Here is a 16370-nt window from a genome sequence, read left to right as displayed (position 1 = left end):
TACAACTAAAAAAAGAGGCATCCATATGCAAATGGATGGATCTGGTGACCTTAAGAAATTGAGAATTTTGAAAACACCTGAAAAAATTGTTGGAACACATGTAAGTGAACCTGTGTGTGTACATATATACATCCCCATGCACATACGCACACACACATCATAATAATATTATTATTATTATTATTAATGAATTCAGATAGTATAGGAGAAGTTTTACCCAAAGGTAACAAAGAAGAAATATAGCTATAAACTAAAGGATATAATAATGGGGTACAGTGGGGTGAGACCTGAGGAAAAGGAAATAGCATGAGATTAGGTAGAATGATGAATGTAAAAGTAAGAAAGAAATATGAACCTACATAAATCCTAGACCAGGGTCATACTGAACTAAATAACTGTATTGATCTCTATATCTTCGTTAAGACCATTAGGTGCCAAGCTGTTTAAGGTAAAGATCCAGAAGGTTTCTTGCCTGCAGAGGCGTTGGAATCTTTCTGCAGGGGTGAATTGGTCTGATATAGATTCGATAATCCACACATTTAGATCTGCAATATTTTGTTGATGATGAGTGGTGAAGTGCCGAGCGGTACTGTATAGGGGATTATTGGCCTGTACTGCTCTTCTGTGTTCCCCAAACCTGGCCCGTAGGGTCCTGATGGTTCTGCCTACATACAACAGCCCACAGGAACAGGAGATACAGTATATGACGTAGGTGGTGGAACAATTGAAAAATGATTTTAGAGTATATTGATTCCCATTGGTATTGAAAGTTTTCTGACCATGTGTGACATGGGGGCAAGTAAGACATAATGCTTTCTTGCACCGGTACATGCCTACCAATGGAATAAGGGTAAGTTGTTTAGATATAGATGATTTTTCCTGAACTGGGATTTTGCTGGGAGCAATCTTAGTCTTAATATTGGGGGCCCTTCGGTAGGCAAACTGGGGAACAATGGGTAAGGAAGGTGCTAGGTGAGGATCTTGAGCTAGAATCGACCAATGTTTTTTAATGATCCGTTCCATTCTTTTGTGACTAGAATGGAACTGAGTGATGAATCTAGTGGTAGGTTCTGTTTTCTGGGCCTTGGGGTTAGGTAAAATGTCAGTCAGATAAAAGGAGGCAGCTTCGTTGATGGTACTAGAGGGATAACCTTTGTCTGTGAACTTTTTAGAAAGAGTGGTGCATTGGCAACTGTAATCTTCCAGTCTGGTGCAATTTCTCCTGAGCCGATGGAACTGGCTCTTGGGTATGTTATTCACCCACCTAGGATGATGGCAACTGGAAAAATGTAAAAAAGAATTTCCAGCAGTGGGTTTGGTAAAGTTTTTGGTAACAATCTGGTCATTTATATGGAACAGTTCTAAATCTAGAAAGCATATCGATTCTGGGTCCATGGTCGATGTGAACGATAAGCCAAAAGAGTTATTCTTGCAATGGGCAATGAAGTCTTGCACGGAACTAGGGGGACCGTCCCAGATGATAATGATGTCATCTATGTAACAACCGTAGAAGACCAGGTGTGCAGAGAAGGGGTTGTTTTCCCAAACACACCTGGTCTCCCACAGTCCCATGGTCAGGTTGGCATAGCTAGGCGCGAAATTAGCGCCCATAGCTGTCCCCTGTTTCTGTAGATAAAATTGACCATCGAAAGTAAAATAATTATGTTCTAAACAGAACTTGGTGGCAGAAATAATAAATTCAATCTGGGATGGGTTGAGAAGGGGGTTGGAGTGAAGATAATGAGAAATGGCTTGGAGACCTACTTGGTGAGGTATGGAGGTATATAGTGAACAGACGTCCAAAAGAGACCCACAGATAAGAAGACTCCCATCTGTAGGGATGTAAAAGATCTATCAGATGGGTGCCATCTTTAATGTAAGAAGGGAGGGACTGGGCCAATGGCTGTAGAAACTGGTCAATATATAGTGAGTAGCTGGTGGTGATGCGGTTCATGGATGCTACTATGGGACGATCAGGTGGCTTATTGGGGTCTTTGTGTCTCTTTGGCAGGTGGTACAGGTAAGGGACCTGAAAGAATGGTTTGAGAAAAAATGATGCTTCTAGTTTAGTCAAGATTCCCTGTCCAAGTGCTAGTGTGACTAGAGTCTTAGATTCCTCAATGAATTTGGCTAGTGGGTCTGTTTTCAATTTATTATATAACCCCATTAAAGTTTTAATGATACTGCACTCAGATTGGCGCTTCTTGCTTTTTCTTACATTGTCTTTTCAGAGTTGTCTGCTTCCACTCTCAAGTGAGCTGCCGCTGGTGCTTAGTATCAGATTCCTGTGATTTATATATATTTTCAGTGACTATTATTTTTTATATATACATTTTTTATTTACTATCATTCCCTGGACGTTCTAGCAGAGTCCCTATATTATTATAATTTTTTTCATTCCTGACCTTGTATATTCAGGTCACATTCCCCTTTTACTCTGGACTTTTTATATGAATGTGTATTACTTCATTCTAGCTTGTTTGTATGTTCTCGCACCATTTATCCTTTTTGACCCCCATGTGGGTACATGGCCTGGGGCGCACACTGTGTGAGCTCACCAACACTGCATGGACACCCCCATGCAGGTAGACATGGGCATAAACATTTATACAGTGTACAGCTCTCTGCACCCATGTGAATGAGCCCTATTGCAGCTCTGTTTTCAGCAATACATCATGAGGTGTTTCTTCACACACGCCTACAACATTCTATTGCACAGACTGGTATTTGTTGTGTACCAGCGATGAAGAGATGCACTTTTGTACCATGCGATCCAGTGCAGGCAAACATAATGTGTTTGTGGCCTGTGTTTGGGGTGTCGTTAACCTGAACTGAACCCTGCAAGAGCATTGCAATCGGAATGCAGTGCAGGAAGCCATGCTGGAATGCAGCTCTCCTGCACTGTATTCTAGTGTGAACGGGGAAAGTCAGGTGTCCTGCCCTGCCAGTCAGTGCTATGTGCTGATGCAGAGTAGTGTTATGCCCCGTACACAAGGTCGGACATTGATCGGACATTCCGACAACAAAATACATGGATTTTTTCCGACGGATGTTGGCTCATAGTTGTTTTGCGTACACACGGTCGCACAAAGTTGTCGGAATTTCCAATCGCCAAGAACGCGGTGACGTACACCACGTACGACAAGTCTAGAAAAGGCCAGTTCAGAACCAAGCGCAGCACCCTTCGGGCTCCTTTTGCTAATTTCGTGTTAGTAAAAGTTTAGTGAGAGACGGTTCGCACTTTTTCAGACTCGTGGTTTTCAGATCGTTTTCTGCTGTTCAGTTTGTGCTTGTGGGTTTGTATCTGCTCTTCAGTGCGTGCAGTCAGTTCGTATTGTACTATTCAGTGCGATCTTGTTCGCTCGTTACTGTTTTTCAGGTCGCTCTTCACAGGCCTTGCTGTTCTTCAGTGCGTTCTGTTACTTCGTTCTGAGCAGCCAACCATTTTCTAGCCATGTTGTGTATACGTACTCCTCGTAGAGTTCGTGCTGTGTGGGGGCTTTGTGTTGGGGTCCTGACCTTGACACAAGTCCAGTCCATGAACAGGGTGGGGAGGAGTTCATGGACCAAGAATTGGTTGCTTCAGCGTGACCAGTTCTGTCATATGTCTTTGCTCCGTGAGAATAATCCTGATGATTTCAGGAACTTTCTCCGGATGACGGACCCCGTATTTCACCGTTTGTTGGCTTCGCTGACCCCCTATATCAGCAGCCAGGATACCTGCATGAGGCAAGCCATCACTCCGGAGCAGAGGCTCGTCCCCACCCTGCGGTACTTGGTGACCGGGAGAAGCCTGCAGAACCTCAAGTTCTAGACAGGCATCTCCCCCCAGGCTCTGGGGATCATTATCCCAGAGACCTGTTCTGCCATCATCCAGGTCCTGCAGAAGGATTATATTAAGGTAAGATTTATCCTTTAACATCACATTTTATTGTATTTAATGTTTGATAATATATTGTATTTCTTTCCTCATTCCCTAATTACCATGATTGGAATATGCTGTGAATGTGCCCTTTGTCCTCATGCATGCTGGATTTTTATCAAATTTTTTTTTTTTTTGTCCTTCATACGTATTTGCCTTCACTTACCTCCCCAGCATGGTCTCCTGGCCCTATATTGACCTCATGTAGTCACTTAACAATGTATTTTATCAGCTCCATAGTAGTGCTTTACCCCAAACACCCCCTAAAATGTTTTTAAATGTGATTTGTACTTTAAATTCAGGCAGAGTGCCAGAGGCTTTTTTTGGGGGGTCCCCAAATCATTTTTAACCCTCCCTCCCCCCAACTGCTAAGTCAGCTGATAACAATTCTCTATCTATCCTCAATCATCTATCTGCTGACTTTGCCAAACCCATACACACTATACCCACCTCTTTTTTGGTCAGATTTATGGATGAATTCCCCAAAGCATGTAGTGCAAGGGCCTGCCTGAATACTTTCAAATGGTACTGTTTCAAGTTTCTGTATACTATTATTATCTTGATAGGTAATAGCAGAATGTCCAAATGTGCTCAAATGTGTACAGTGTGTATTTATATCTTTGTATTATGACACTTCTTACCTGTCCAGTGGGGTGCCAATAGTGTAACTAAGGAGGGGCTGGCCAAAGTAATACCCATTATTTAGGCATTCATCTCTCAATGAAGTGGAGAGGGTTACCTGTCCAAGAGTCCCCCCCCCCTATAATGTTACAAATGGCCCATGAGGGGGGGGGGGTGAATCTGATAGGTGTACCTTATACTTTGGTCTTTAAAAACTCCCTCAAAGAAATGTTATCTTGATGTTGGCCAAGAATGTTTGTGTCTAATCAGCTTTCCCTGTTTATTTGCAAAATGACTACATTTTTTTTTTACTCCACAGTTTCCTTCCACGCCACAGGAATGGCAGACTGTGGCCTCCCACTTTGCCCAGCGGTGGGACTTTCCTAACTGCGGAGGGGCAATTGATGGGAAACACGTCCACATCGTCCCACCACCCAACTCGGGGTTGTACTATTATAATTATAAGGGGTTCAATAGTATTGTGATGTTGGCGGTGGTGTCGGCTACTTATGAGTTCCTGTATGTGGACGTGGGGAAGAATGGCCGGATGTCTGATGGTGGAGTCATCGCCCAGACGGAGTTCTACAGGCGTCTCCAGAATGGCAGCTTGGACTTGCCACCTCCAGAAGACAATGTGGAAGGACTCCCATTCGTCTTCGTTGCGGATGAAGCGTTTGCGCTGGGGGACCATCTTAGGCAACCATTCCCGATGAGGACCCTCATCCCGGACCAGAGGGTTTTTAATTACCGGCTGGCCAGAAGAGTGGTGGAGAACACGTCTGTAATCATGGCCAGCCAGTTCCGCCTATTTCTTACACCCATACATATGGTGGAGTATAAATTGAATCATATAATCCTGGCGTGCTGTGTTCTACACAACTTTTTACGGCAACATTCTGCCAACTATGCTGGCTCAGTTGGGCCTGAGGCTGGAATTCAAAATGAAACAACCCTGACGGCGCTTGAAAGTGGCCGTCCTGGCTTGCCCCCTCTGAGTGCCTGTGATGTCCGGCCAAGATACCTTGAATTCTTTGCGGGTAGAGGGGCTATCAATATGCCAGACAATGTCTGAAACCTGTTTCAAATAAAAAAAAACAAATAACTACTCAAATCTTTGGTGACATTTACTGCTTGTGTTTGTTTTAGCTGACCCTGACAGAAATGTGGTGAGTCCTGAAAATGGCATGATTGTGTAACCTTACAAAGCAGAGTTGGGTGTTATTTACTAAAGGCAAAGACACTTTGCACTACAAGTGCAGTTGAAACTGCACTTGTAGTGCAAAGTGGATTTGCCCTTAGGAAATAACCCCCATTGTCACAGAAAACACCAATTAGAACACCACAAAAGTGTTGAAGCTTGAGACAATAATCCACACATTCTTGATTAACAATCTTTTTAATACCAGCACAATTACATGTGCATTTAGAAAAGGTTTTTAAAAAAAACCAACATGTTTGTTGTATAACAATTTTTAGGGTCACATTAGAAAAAGTTGAAATGTCCATTTAAGAAAAAACAGGCATGTTTAAAACCAACAAGAAAGACACAAATCTTGAACTTACAAAGTTCACATTTGGTAGAACTTGAAGGCAATATCAGACATGAGTATTTACAAACCGTGTTTGATATTGTGTATAGATGGGGTGAAGTCACCCCAGGAAAAGCCAAATTTTGAAGATGCACACAAATTTACAAATGTCAACATGTGCTACCTGCCATCAAGGGACGTGTTTTGGGGGAGAAACACCTTCCTCTCAGCTACTTTAATATTGAGGAAGGGGTTGCACCCCCAAAACGCCTACATTGATCTCCCGTGATGGCAGATAGCACATGTTGACACACTGTGTGCATCTTCAAAATTTGGCTTTTCTCAAATTTGTCAAAAAAGGTCAATAATTTTTAGCACACAAAAAAACAAAGGAATTTGGAGGGGTTTTAAACTCTCCCTAAAACATCAATGATGTTCTTCATTTTTTGTTGAACATCATTGATGTTTTTCTGGATGTTTTCTAAGTCCCTATTACACCCCATGATCTCCCCGATTGGGATCAGTGCACTTTCCGAGGTGAAAGGATCTGGATCCACAACATCACGATCACCTAAAAAGATAGAAACCAAAAAACACCATGTATTATAAATATGCCGGCATCCATCTCTTACCTGAGCCTGTGGTCGCAGACACTCACCTGTTGTGGTGCAAATTTCCACCACGACTTCTTCCTCCTGCTCTGCTTGGCTTGGCTTGGGTGGATTTTCCCTTCTTCCAGAGGTGGGGGGTCTCTGGTCTCCTCGGATGAGGGGTGTCCTCTGAGTCTTTTATCCCCTATGTTAAAAAAAATAGGTATACTTAGCACACAGATATTTGAGGGAAGAACTATAAATATGAAACATTGCTTGGAAGTGGGGTACAATTGTCTGTTTTGGCAGAGTTCCAAGATGTTGCATTTTTCTTGTCCTTTGTCAAGCTTCAATACTTTACCTGTTTTGTACAAGCTTCACAGATGGAGACCCCCCTATAGTATCCACTGGAGCACCTGTGTGGGCCCCCTAATAAAAAGGGTGTTCTTGTGTCCCACACTAGTGCTCCAGCGTCCAGATGTGAAAACAGCTGCTGAGTGTCCTCTCCTTACACAGAATCTAGTTTTCATTTCATTCTAGTAACAAACCCATCTACACAACCAAATATTTTTCATACAATAGGCCCTAAAAAATGTGGGCAAATGCATATGGCCAAAACAATGGTGTTTTCTGGGCCCGAACGAAAAATGTTTGATACGAACGAATAATGTGCCCATGAACATGAAAGTTGACATTTTAAACTGGATAACAGTTAAGAAAAGCACACGGAGCAGCACGAACATAATAAACATAAAAAGAATAGGAACACAGCACAACTACTTACTTTTTTGCAGCACTCTCCGGATTTTTCTGTACTGCTCACGCTCTCTTAATTTGAGGTCCAACCACTGTTTCCTGAGCTGATCTTTCGATCGACGTACCCCGAAATTCCGGTGCAGACTCCTGAACACTTTCGCCATGATCTTGGCCTTTCTGACATTGGGGTTGGGGTAAGGTCCATACTTCCCGTCATAGTCAGCCTTCTTCAGGATGTCGACCATCTCCAACATCTCCCCAAAGGACATATTTGATGCCTTAAATCGTCTCCTTCTGGATCGGGACGTTTCAGGCTCCGGGCTTTCCTCCTCCTCCTCATTGGTGTAATTATCTGACACCTGCTGTGTCTCCGCCATGTGCTCTTCCCCACTGCGACAAACGAGAAGGGGTGGAGAATAGAATAGAAAGAACGTCAGGGGCGGGCGGAGTTTCACGCATGCGCAGTGTCTATAAAGCTTAACACGCATGCGTAGTACATATGATCTGTGAGCGGAGGAAGGAGTAACGGAGGCGCCGATGGTGATTGCGAAGGTAAGATTTAACATTGGGCCTATACTGCTTCTAGATTGAGGCCTGTATTTGCACAAGTTTAGAAGACTTTAGGCTGACATTAGGGTTTGTCTTGTGTTGTGTCTTGCAGTGAAAATTGATATCTTGAAAGATAAGGACTTTATGCCAATCTTCATTGATATGTTCAGGGAGCTGCCCTGTCTATGGGAGATAAACCACCCTGAATATAAGAACCAAAGAGGAAGGCAGCGCTGGATAATTTGTTGGAATTTGTGAAGACGGTGATCCCCACGGCAGACATCACCTATTTGAAGATCCTAATTGGTGGCCTGAGGAGCACTTATCTAAGGGAGCACAAGAAGGTCCAGGATTCCCAGAGATCAGGAGCTGCAGATGACATTTATGTCCCCAGGCTGTGGTACTATGACAGACTGCATTTTCTGGCAGGTCAGACTGAACCCAGGCCAGCACTCTCCACTCTTCCTTCCACGCTTCCTTCCCCCCAGCTGAGGCTTCTGACGCCCAGCTTGGGCCTTCCGGGCAGCAACATGTGGAGGAGCCCAGCTTGAGCCAGGTATAGCATTCCTCTAAATCTTCATGGTTGTCCAATCAATGATGTTAACTAGATGTTAGTTTGGAGTACTAATTTATGATTGTGATTGATGATGCAAAAACTAAAACCATGTCCCTTTTTCATACACAGGGATGTCTCAGCCAGGAGGTGGCCGGGCCAAGCAGGCTGCCTGATATCCAGGTCCCTCCCCTACACCTTCAAAGACAAAGTGGCAGGAAGAGGAGTAACCTGGAGGAAGCTGCCATAGGCCTATTTTGGAAGGCTACAGAGGCCCTGAGAACCCCCCACAGTGTGGAGGAGGACTTTGATGGCATAACTGCCTGCAAAATGATGCAGATGGAGGAGGGCCAATGACTCCTGTGTGAGTCCTTAATTTTGGAAGCTCTCAATAAGGGGTTGAGGGGCCAAATAACATGTGCTACCCACATTTGTGACCTCACACATAGTCCTCCTCCTCCAGGTCCTACTCCTCCTCCTCCTCCAGGTCCTACTCCTCCTCCTGCCACATCTCCAACACCAGAGCCACAGCCGGGAAGGAAGCGTGGAAAGAAGACCAGAGAGAGATGGCCCTGGGCTCAGTCTGGTCTGGCAAAATATGCAGGCTCTTGTAGTACCACAGCCTGGGGACACAGATGTCATCTGCTGCTTTCATGATCTCTGGGACTTCTGGACCAGACTGCACTCCCTTAGATATGGACTCCTCAGGCCACCAATTTTGCAGGAAAAGAATTGATGTGTGCCCTGGGGGTCAAAGGCTTTGCCAATTTCTGCTGTTTCTCCAGCATTGCCTCCCTCTTTGGTTCTGAGCCCTTAATAAAGGAATTTTTGTTTCAATTATACTCGCCTATGTGTGTTTTCCTTCAAAAAGGACAGTTTGTTTGTGAAGAGGCAGGTACATTTCAAAAATACAATGTGAAAATAACAAGGGACACCAACACCAAGCAATCTCCTTGAGATTAAATAATACAAGATATCAATGTTGTTGTGGTATCTTGACACACAAAACACACAGCCTTTAAAAGAAAAACAAACAAAAATAAAAAAACAAAAAAGAAATTTGGTCAGATGTGACAAATCAAAATATATTGAGGGAATAACAATAAATAATAAAGAAAGAAGTTTGAGCGAAGTCTGTGTGAATATGAGCAGCAAAACTACTTCATTCTTCTCACATTATAAAGAAGAAGAGAGTGCGCTGTATTAAACAATTTAAAACATTGCAGTAAAACATTGCAGTGTGACGAAAGTGCTGTATCCATTCCGAACGCTAATTTTACAAGACCGAGCTGTTCCGTCTCGGGAATTTCTTCTGAGCATGCATGGCACTTTGTGTGTCGGAACTGGCCACACACAGTTGGAATTGACGCGATCGGATTTTGTTGTCGGAAAATTTTATAGCCTGCTCTCAAACTTTGTCTGTCGGAAAATCCGATGGAAAATGTCCGATGGAGCCCACACACGGTCGGAATTTCCAACAACACGCTCCGATCGCACATTTTCCGTCAGGAAATCCGACCTGTGTACGAGGCATTACTCTCAGGACCAGATGGACAGAATTAGAAATCATGGGTCAGGTAAAGAAAGCTTCCTCCTATGTATCAAACTTGTGTATTTAGCAGTTTGCCTGGAGATTAGCTTTAAATAAGTAATAGTAAAGCCTAGCATGAACTAATCTTAAAAATGTTCCCTCCCCCTTTCCTCCTACCATTCCTGCCTACCTTTTGCAAAATAGAAAAAAATATCAGTGTAATTACCTTTTTTAATCCACTCTAGGCCAATCACATCATCCCACAGCTCTGGCTCCCCTGTGTCAGTCAGCAGCAGCTTCTGGGGAAAGGAGGGAACACTGACATCAACTAGGCCAGCCAGGGGAACCTATGGGTGACATCACAGCTCCCAAAATTCCCAGTCATTGTCAAGCGCTCCCTTACGCAGGGTGTCACTGTGGGGAGATGGGTCCCCTGGAGGGGATTTGATTTCTGAAAGGGGCTCTCCAGGAGACGGGCTTTCCAAAGAATGGAGGGCACTGCGGAGGCTAGGAGGCACTGAGGAAGGTTGGGAGGCACAGTGGTACATAGCTGGAGGTTAGTCCCCATGAGGGGCTGAAGGCTTTGTAGCAGGGGGACACAGCAGGCAATTATGGAAGGTTGGGAGCATTATGGGAGATGGGAGGCACTATGTAAGGTTAGGGGACCTGCCGCTGGATGAAGTCCTGGAAGGAGGTAGGATGTGGCCCAGCAGCGGACCCGGTGGTTGAGAATCGATGCTTTAGATAAACCTTAAAGTGTTACTAAAGGCAACATTTTTTCTTTATCGTACATTACGGGACACAGAGCCATAGAAGTTACTATGTGGGTTATAGGCCACCTTCAGGTGATGGACACTGGCACACCCTAAGACAAGAAGTCCACTCCCTATATAACCCCTCCCACTACTGGGAGTACCTCAGTTTTTTTGCCAGTGTCTTAGGTGTTGGTCATGAGTAAAGATGTGCTGTGCTGAGCTCCACTGGAATATTCCTTGCTGGGGCAGGCTATGCAACCGGATCCATTCAAAGGGTCTTTTCAGGCCCAATTGAATGGTACCCGGGCCTCGTGGCGGAAGAAACAAGGTTTAGCCCATAACGCTTCTCTTTTAGAGAGCTGGACCCCAGGATCCAGTGCTTTGGTTTTTTCAGCCATAAAGTTTTCCTGGCGGGGTGCTTTATGGGTCCAGGAGTGTGGATCCCCCGATAAAAAGGGGCCCCGGTCCTGAAGGTTTTTTAACGGAGCCCACCGTGAGGGGTGAAGATTGGGTCTGTTGGATTTACCACAGAATCCCTGGAGCGGGAAAGGTAAGTGGAGATTTCTAAGGAATTTTAAATTCTCTTATGAATTGTCTCCTTTAAAAAGTAAATGTTGTCATGCCTAAAAGTTACCACTGGGAGGTGTATAGAGCAAGTACCTTTCATGCTTGGCGTGTTGGGGGGGGGGGATTTTTTCCCTAAAAACACCCCCCACCTGGACAGAAGCTTTCCTCTCTGGATAGAGGGGGAAGCCAGAAACGATCGGCGGATGCAGCTCCATTTTCCCCGCCTGCACAGCAACCTCCTTGCCGCCCCCCCACACACAAACACATACGCTGATCTCATTGGATCGGAGGCCCGTGCCGGAAAGAGTAAGGGAGGGTTACTGTCAGCTTTTTTCTGCCATCTGTGTCCATTGGGAAGATTCCCCTTCACTTTCTGTCCCATAGCCAAAACAGGAAATGAGAAGAAATCCCTCCAAAGAGTCACCAGAACTTGTGTCCCCATTGGAAGATTTCCCCTCTATTACTGTTTTGGCGGCAACACTTAATAAGGAATTTTCTTTTACTTTCATTTTCGATGATAACAGTAAACAGGCCAAATAGCAAAAGTAAAATCTCCCTATTGGGGGAACAGACAGCAATAAAAACTGGCAGGTGTTTTAATCCCTCTCCACTCTATACAAAACAAAAACAAAACATTTTGAGGCCTCCAGTAATGAAAATGTTAAAGTTGCTGGTTTTGTTACACAACTTAGAGGTTTTAGTGCAGGTTCACACAGGGGCGGCTTCAGAGTCGTCCGACTTTGAAGCCGCCCCGTCAAGCGCGACTTCAGCGCGGCTTGAAAAACGACTTCTGTATAGAAGTCAATGCAAGCCACTCCGACTTGAGTCGCTCCTATTAGAAGAGTTCTATCACAATGCATGGAGTGCGACTTGCCAGGCGGCTAAGTCGCCTGACTGGTCGCCCCTGTGTGAACCGGCACTTAGTGTTCCTACACACGTTTGGGTGTTTCCACTTTTGAACCATTCTTCATAATATAACATAAAATCTTCCGGAAAGAGAAGGACCCCTCATGTAATGATTGTAGCAGACATGCCACCCAGGGAATTCTGCTATAGAAATATCCTTATAAGAGTCCCCAACTGATATGGTGATGTCCATAGAGGTAACTTGACCATCAGCCATTTAACAATTACTTCACTCAGCTTGATGAAAGCAAGACAGAAATACACTATATTACCAAAAGTATTGGGACACCTGCCTTTACATGGACATGAACTTTATTGGCATCCCAGTCTTAGTCCGTAGGGTCCAATAGTGAGTTGGCCCACCTTTTGCAGCTATAACAGCTTCAACTCCTCCGGGAAGGCTGTCCACAAGGTTTAGGAGTGTGTCTACCATTTTTCCAAAAGCGCATTTGTGAGGTCAGGCACTGACGTGGAGGAGAAGGCCTGGCTCGTAGTCTCAACTCTAATTCATCCCAAAGGTGTTCTATCGGGTTGAGGTCAGGACTATGGTGTTTTTCAGGGATTGGGCTTGGCCCCTTAGTTCCAGTGAAGGGAATTCTTAAGGCGTCAGCATACCAAGACATTTTGGACAATTTCATGCTCCCAACTTTGTGGGAACAGTTTGGGGATGGCCCCTTCCTGTTCCAATGTGACTGCGCACCAGTGTACGAAGCAATGTCCATAAAGACCTGAATGAGCAAGTTTGGTGTGGAGGAGCTTGACTGGCCTGCACAGAGTCCTGACCTCAAGCCAATAGAACACCTTTGGGATGAATTAGAGCGGAGACTGCAAGCCAGGCCTTCTCGTCCACATCAGTGCCTGACCTCACAAATGCGCTTCTGGAAAAATGGTCAAACATTCCCATAGACACACTCCTAAACCTTGTGGACAGCTTTCCCAGAAGAGCTGAAGCTGTTATGGACAACATATAGGGAAACATTATCCACACTGCCCTCAATCCCAAACAGTCACCAACAATCTATCAAAGATGTACTATATGGCTACTATACAGAGCGTATTCCAAGCAACCAACTCCATAAACAGAATCTTGCCATTCCTCTCACTAGTTGGCGCTTTGGGCAGACAGGGGGAGAACCATTTCATATATTTTTGACTTGCCCCAAGATTTCAGCTCTCTGGCAAGATGTGGTGTTGGAGGACTTGGCCCCTACTACTACTGAAAAGACAGTCTACTCCTTTTCTACAGCTATTGCCAAGTACTACAAAAAGCCAGGTCTTCCATCTTTTTTCTTCAGAAAAAAATGGGTAACTTTAACTAACCTCTATACATGGACACTAATGCAAAAAAGAGATTGTGCCCACCAAATTAAGGCTGTGTGGGCATCTGGGATTGATAACCCCTCAACAGCCAAGGATTCTAGCCTTCTGTAATCTAACAACAGTCTCATTATGGGATGATCTACTGTGTGTCAACCTCTGTTCCTCTTCCCCCTCTGTTCATGTTGCTGTGAACGATCCATCCAACTGGAATACCCCCCCCAGTTCTCATTTCTATGCTTGCTGTATACAATTGCCAATCTGTATAAAATGTAAGCTGTAGCTTTCTGTTTTGTTTTTTCTTACCAGAGGCATCTCTGCATGGATGCAACCCTCTGAAATTTGTAATTTCATTTATGACTGAAAATCTTTAACCACTTGCTGACCACGTTATAGTCAAACAATGGCTGCAGCAAAGTCATGCAGTTCTGGAAGGGCATCTATTGACATCCTCCCAGAACCTTGCCCCCCTGCGCGCCTCGGGGTGCCCATCTGGCACGCTCTGAGATCACTGTGTCCTTTGGACACAATTTATCACAGATCGATGTTAAGGATCAATCACAGTGGCCCTTTTCCATGTGATCAGCTGTGTCCAATCACAGCTGATCCCATGTAAACAAATGCCGGTTATTGGCATTTCCTTTCCTCAGTGCTGTCACTGTGTGAGGAAAGGAAAGCCGATAACCAGCAATCCTGTGACAGCATACATTTACATAATAATTAGGGCACTAAACATTAGTGTCCTTATTATAAGTGCAGCCCTATCAGTGACTATCAGTGCAGCTTATTAGTGTCAATCAGTGCCCATCAGTACCGCCTATCAGTGCCCATCAGTGCCACCTTATCAGTGTAGCTTATCAGTGCTCATCAGTGCCTCCTCATCAGTGCCCATCAGGGCCGCTTTATCAGTGCCTATCAAAGCAGCCCCATCATTGCAGCCTCATCAGTGCCCATCAGTGTAGTCTCATTAGTGCCCATCAGTGCAGTCATCAGTGCTCATCGATGCAGCCTCATCAGCGCACATTGGTGAAGAAGATAAATAAAATTACTTATTTGCAAAATTTTATAACAGAGACAAAGAAAAAGGTTTCTTTTTTTTAATTTTCTGTATTTTTTCGTTTGTGTAGCAAAAAAATAAAAAAATCCGGTGTTCATTAAATACCACCAAAAGAAATCTTTATCTGTCTCAAAAAATAATAAAAATTTCATATAGGTACAGTGTTGCATGACCGCACAAGTGTGAAAGCACTAAAAGCTGAAAATTGGCCTGGTCAGGAAAGGGGTGAAAGTGCCCAGTAGACAAATGATTAATAAAAAAAAAAATGATGTACTATGTTCCTACTTCTTGTCAGTAAAGAAGCTCACCAAGCAATGATATTTAGTGGCATTCAGAGGTAACAGTTGCATTATCACAAACAGGAGCCTCATACTAACTAAAGGAAAAAGCGCAGCTGAACTGTACCAGTTGAAATGTTCAAAGGCTAAGCTCACCTTTAGAACACGTTAGGGTGTAATGTGCAACATGTTGCAGCAGCTCATCCCCCGCACCCCCTCCTGTGACAGCGGATGGGGGTTCCTTTCCCCGCAGTCACTCTCACATTTAAAATTGGCTCCTTGCCTGTCATTCATTTACAAAAATCTGTGAATGAAAAAATTACAAGTCCCTTCCGCCACCGCGGCAAATGGCTTGTAGTTCTCAATGAACTATGAGTATGCTAATCAGCAGGGTCATGGTCCATTCACACTTCCTCTAGCATTTAACCTAAAAGCCCATACAGAGGTACAGGCAGAAACCTGGAGGACATGTCTGCAGGAGCCTGATATTGTATCCACGATCCACTGATTTTCTTTCTACAACTATGTACCAGCATATATGTGCATGCTCAGACATGCAAAATAGTCACAATTAAATTCCCATTAATTTTTTACAGAGTGCTATAGTAAATTTGCACGTGACTAAAAAACGTTTGCGAATGTGAAATGTGCGTTATATATAGCTAAATGCAAGTTTCAACCATTGCTTAAAATTGTACAATTGTTACTTCCACAAAAAAATACATTTTAATTTTGAGATTGTTTATTTCTCTAAAATAAATTGTCCTTGCTGGGTTTTTATGTTGCTTCTTCTTCATATTTTTTTTTAAGAATGCTAGTAATGTGTAATGTTTCGCTTCTCGGCCTTTTGGCTAAGATCAAGTGTAGTATCTGTTCTTATCAGTTTCCAGGAGGTGGCGCTTGCTTCCGTCCCTGATCTATGGCGAGATAGAGATTGGATGGCAGTTGCTATGCAAAACCTGCTGGAGTAAAGGTGACCTGGAGCGGTTTGTAGCCGAAAGGGAAGCCTTCTGATGGGGATGGAGAACCATGGGGTCTGAACCGGAGGGTCGGGACCCTGGCCTTCTGGCCTGGATTGGGGCAGATCTAGCTCCGGACAGTTATTCGGGAGAGAACGCTGGCTCCCCTTTCTCCCACCGGGGGAGCGGCCAGTATTTCCCGAATGTAATTAGGTAGGAGGGACGGAACGACGGTGAAGCCTGATGGCAAAGGGCTCTCACCAAGCTTCCAGAACTCCATGCCTTCCTACCTGGGGTGGGGTCTGCTGTGGTCTGGGCTGGGGACCGGGTTGGTCTTTGAAAGCCTATGGAGTAGCGCCCCTGGAGGGGCAGTCCAGGGGTGCCATAAAATCACTGTGAGTGGCAGTCACTTTGATTTGAGGCACCACGGTCACTGCACCATAAAACACGCTTTTTTAGCACCTGCCTCTTGGGCCGGGC

At 44.5% G+C, this 16370-nt stretch overlaps 1 pseudogene; it reads left to right on the top strand.

Moving 5' to 3' along the window:
* Window positions 1-15762: 15762 nt before the first annotated feature.
* Window positions 15763-15895, top strand: LOC141106933 (U2 spliceosomal RNA; annotated as a pseudogene).
* Window positions 15896-16370: the final 475 nt, after the last annotated feature.

This window comes from Aquarana catesbeiana, linkage group LG08, assembly GCF_042186555.1.
Source record: "Aquarana catesbeiana isolate 2022-GZ linkage group LG08, ASM4218655v1, whole genome shotgun sequence".
Lineage (NCBI taxonomy): Eukaryota > Metazoa > Chordata > Amphibia > Anura > Ranidae > Aquarana > Aquarana catesbeiana.
The sequence above is the reverse complement of the archived record's forward strand: the minus strand, read 5'-3'. Positions and strand labels throughout refer to the sequence as shown.